Below are 4689 nucleotides of genomic sequence, written 5' to 3'. Positions count from 1 at the left end.
ATGGGCTGTCTGGGCCGGAATCCCAATATATACAGTCTTGTATTCTCTGTTATTTCCTTTTCTTGGAGAGTTTCTTTTCCTTCTTCTTACTCTGCAAGTCTTCACCGTGTGTGCTTTCCTTTTATTTCCTCGTTTCACCTTTTTATTATTTTCCCTCTGTTCTTATTTCTTGGTGTATAATTTACGTACATTTGGCATTTTATCTTGCATATGGATTTAGTATATAATTCATTTACCTTTTTTTGCATTTGTTTTTAGCTTTTTTTGTTGGTGGCTTGTTTTTAGCCTTTTTTGTGTGCTCTAGCTATAATCATTAAATATTTATCACTTAAAAAAATAATGAACTACCCACTGCAAAATATATAATAAAAAATGCATATTTTCTTCTAAGACAGACCTCGCAAAAGGAAGTGCCATGCTTAATTTGGTATTGCTGCATAACATATATTTGTATCTTTGCTTCATTCAAGTTCTTTAAAAGGAAGTGTCCTGCTGAATTAGGAATAGTCACACGGAGCCTACGTCAAAGGAAGGTCACTTATCAGTATCAAAATATTCTGATGTTGAAAAAATTTCTAAGGTTTCGTACATGACCGTTTTTCCTCTTTTGTTGTATTTATTCAGTAATGTATATGCTTATGGATGTGTTCTTTACACCAGTTATCGCCTGATTGGTGGGTGAAACTAATTGTTGCAGATTGAAGTATCTCCTGTATTTGGAATGTGAGCCATCCTGATCACGCTTGCAGCGACTTGTGCACCCATCCATCCAGGGTAGGTTGCGTTATAGCCGGGACTACCTACCGCATAACAGGAACTACGACTGACAACATGGTCACACGCGAATGCTCTGGAGACGCTATGAAGACATATGTAGAGTCCTGCAACGTGCATCGTGTATTCCCTTGTGACAGGCCCCGAGGCGGTGAAGGTCATTGTCAATTTGAACTGTTGGTCGAAATGATGACAATGTGAATGATGACAACGCCAAAAACAATTACAAAATATCTGTAATTTGATGATTCAGTTAAATACTAATAGTGTTATCATGTTACTGTCATCTTTACATTGGTAGGAAACTTCAATCTCGAATGCCTTTCTCTGACATCTTGCATTCAAATCTTGTACTGCACACCGGCCTGTCGTGTAGAAATGTGGTTTAAATGCATTATATATTGTATCAACTTTTGTAAGTTCAGATCCACAGATTCTAGGAGTTACAATATACTGATGCTTGTTTGACATGTATCATTAATATAATGTTGCTTTAACTTATCTATGGTATGTATTAGTAGATACGTGTGTTGAACGTGTATGATTACTAGTCTAATCAAGAAGCGGTAAGGTTAGTGATAGAAAGTAACTGCAAAGTTGATTGAAAGACAACCTACTTTTAGCAAAGTAACACTAGCTTTAAATTGATAAAGTAAGGTTTACTTCTTCAAGTCTTAATATTGTCCATTGCGCTCTCATTCTAACTCAAGGCGAAGAGCTAAACTTAATGGCCCCAAAATTTGTTTTTGTTTCCTCTGATTCAGGAAACAGGAAACCATAGCCGAAAAAAATGTCAACTAAAAGTTGAGTCAATATGTTGGGCTAGAACTAGATTTTAGTATTCTGCTACTTATTTTTGCATAGTAGTAGTACTTGTCTAGTTCATGTAATAAAGATCAAGGTGCAAGCCACATACACATCAACCTGACAAAGCTAAAAAAAAGCAACAATACCCTATTCTTTGCATAAAGGACCAATAGCCAAGAAGAAAAATTACAATCAAAACCAAAGAATCTCATGAGTTTAACGCCAACTGTCAGCTGCCCCCGGCACCACGGCTGCAGCTACCAAAGAAAAATGTAACGGATCACGTATTTCCGCTAGTAGTCACCTTTATTAGTTCTACTTATTATTTTGTATTGATACACAAAAATAATGATTTATTCCATTTTTTACATACATATTTCCATGTTTGGAGATTAAAATCCTCCTATGCTGGCCAGGAAATTAGTGCGGATTAAAACTAGATCACAGGTTTTATATAGAAAGAAAAACTAACTTTTTTCTTTCTATATTAAAACTTCTAGTTACGTTAATTTTCAGCGAGACCTTTGCTCACACACAAGGAGAATTGGATGCAAAATATGTTTGAACCGTATTTATTATTATTTTTAGACGAGCATCAACATTGCTGAGATGTAGGTCCATCACATCAAAGATGGTCGATCTTGTACTCATTATCGTCGCGGTTTTGTCCGTATATAATACTCTCTCCGTCTCATAATATAAGAGCGTTTTTGACACGGAGGTACCAACTGTCTACAGCTCCTAAAGAATTGGCACAGCTGATTTTTATTTTTCGACTTAAAAGGGGCTTCCCTCAGTTTCACAAAATTCAAATTCCCATGGGCCGAAGGCCACCACTCCCATGCAAAAACCTCGACATCATTACAGGTTCCATAGACCAGTACATCCATACAAAACGTTTTCTATCCACTATCCCTGGGGCATCCTCATAAGATGTCGTCAGCCAGCAATTCTCAAAAGGGAAAAACATCGCTGATTTATCTCTCTCTCTGTGTGTGGGGGGGGGGGGGGGGGGGGGGATGTGGGTGGGTGTACATAACTACATCCAACTTCTAAACAATTCTTGATTTCTGACGGCGAGGCGAAGCCCTGCTACTGTGACGCCCTGCATCCACCACCACGCCGTCGTGCTGCTGAATCTTCATCAACCTCTCTTCCCCCCTTGCTGGATCAAGAAAGGAGGAGACGTCATCCGTTCCGTACGTGTGTTGAACGCGGAGGCATCGTCCGTTCGGTGCTAAGATCATCGGTGATTTGAATCACGTCGTGTTCGACTACATCATCCCCGTTCTTTGAACGCTTCCGCTCGCGATCTACAAGGTACGTAGATGCATCTAATCACTCGTTGCTGGATGAACTCCTAGATGGATCTTGGTGAAACCGTAGGAAAATTTTTGTTTTCTGCAACGTTCCCCAACACAAAACTACGGCGGAAGCGCGGGCGTGGTGGCGGCCATGTCGAGACGTGGTTTGGTATGGACGGCGGGGGGCTGCGCGATGAGGAGGCGGCCGGAGAATAGCGGCGGCGGGGCGGGGTGGGGAGAGAGGGTGAAGCGTTGGGAGCGGAGGGACTGCTAGTGTCCCCGACAGGCGGGCCACGGGGGGGACAAGGGCATGTGTCGAGGCCGTCCGCGCGCGTCCGTTTCATCTTAAACCGAGCGCAAGTTTGGGTCGGGGATGAGTCGAAAGCGGACGGAATCCGGAGATTTGTCCGTTTGCGCTCGCGCGCTGAACCGTCTCGTTTGTCCTTTTTACCTTAAATGGACGGGGGTGGACAAGATAGAGTCGCGCGGTGGAGTTGGGCTTAAATGCCGAGGAAGAATCCTTCGGAAACGCCGTCCCGGCAGAAGATGAGTTTCTAGTACACCAGGCTGCCACATTTTTAAGCCGCTGGCCTGATTAACATGGCGACTGGCGAGCCTTTGAAACAAACCACATGCGGATGTCGTGTGTCATGGGGGTGGAGAATCTGAAATGCCATGCCCGCCGGCCACTGACACCTACAGGGGTTACCATCTGACATCGGGGGCTGCGGATCTTGCTTTCTTTGGTGCGATTCAAACACGCCGGCCGGCTGTCTATGGTGACTCCTAATGTTCCAACTCCGAGATTCTCCATAAGTCTGCGTAAACCCAAACACTTTGATCATCTCATCAAAGCGAATGTTCCAACTCCGAGATGCTTGCACCAGCCCATAAATCGAGCGTTGGAGCTTGCACACCTTGTTAGCATTCTTAGGATCGACAAAACCTTCCGGCTGCATCATATACAATTCTTCCTTAAGGAAACCATTAAGGAATGCCGTTTTGACGTCCATTTGCCATATTTCATAATCGTAGAATGCGGCAATTGCTAACATGATTCGGACGGACTTTAGCTTCGCTACCGGTGAGAAAGTCTCATCGTAGTCAATTCCTTGAACTTGTCGATAACCCTTAGCGACAAGCCGAGCTTTATAGATGGTCACATTACCATCCGCGTCTGTCTTCTTCTTAAAGATCCATTTATTTTCTATGGCTCGCCGTTCAACGGGCAAGTCAGTCAAAGTCCATACTTCGTTTTCATACATGGATCCTATCTCGGATTTCATGGCTTCCAGCCATTTGTCGGAATCCGGACCCGCCATCGCTTCTTCATAGTTCGAAGGTTCACCGTTGTCTAACAACATGATTTCCAAGACAGGGTTGCCGTACCACTCTGGTGCGGAACGTGTCCTTGTGGACCTTCGAATTTCAGTAGGAGCTTGATCAGAAGTATTTTGATCATCATCAATAACTTCCTCTCTAGTCGGTGCAGGCACCTCAGGAACATTTTCTTGAGTTGCGCCATTTACCGGTTCAAGAGGCAATACTTCATCAAGTTCTACTTTCCTCCCACTTACTTCTTTCGAGAGAAACTCTTTCTCTAGAAAGAGTCCGTCTTTGGCAACAAAGATCTTGCCTTCGGATCTTAGGTAGAAGGTATACCCAATAGTTTCTTTAGGGTATCCTATGAAGACGCATTTTTCCGACTTGGGTTCGAGCTTTTCAGGTTGTAGTTTCTTGACATAAGCATCGCATCCCCAAACTTTTAGAAACGACAGCTTAGGTTTCTTCCCAAACCATAATT

Source organism: Triticum urartu, chromosome 1 (assembly GCF_003073215.2).
Source record: "Triticum urartu cultivar G1812 chromosome 1, Tu2.1, whole genome shotgun sequence".
NCBI classification, from domain to species: domain Eukaryota; kingdom Viridiplantae; phylum Streptophyta; class Magnoliopsida; order Poales; family Poaceae; genus Triticum; species Triticum urartu.
The sequence above is the reverse complement of the archived record's forward strand: the minus strand, read 5'-3'. Positions refer to the sequence as shown.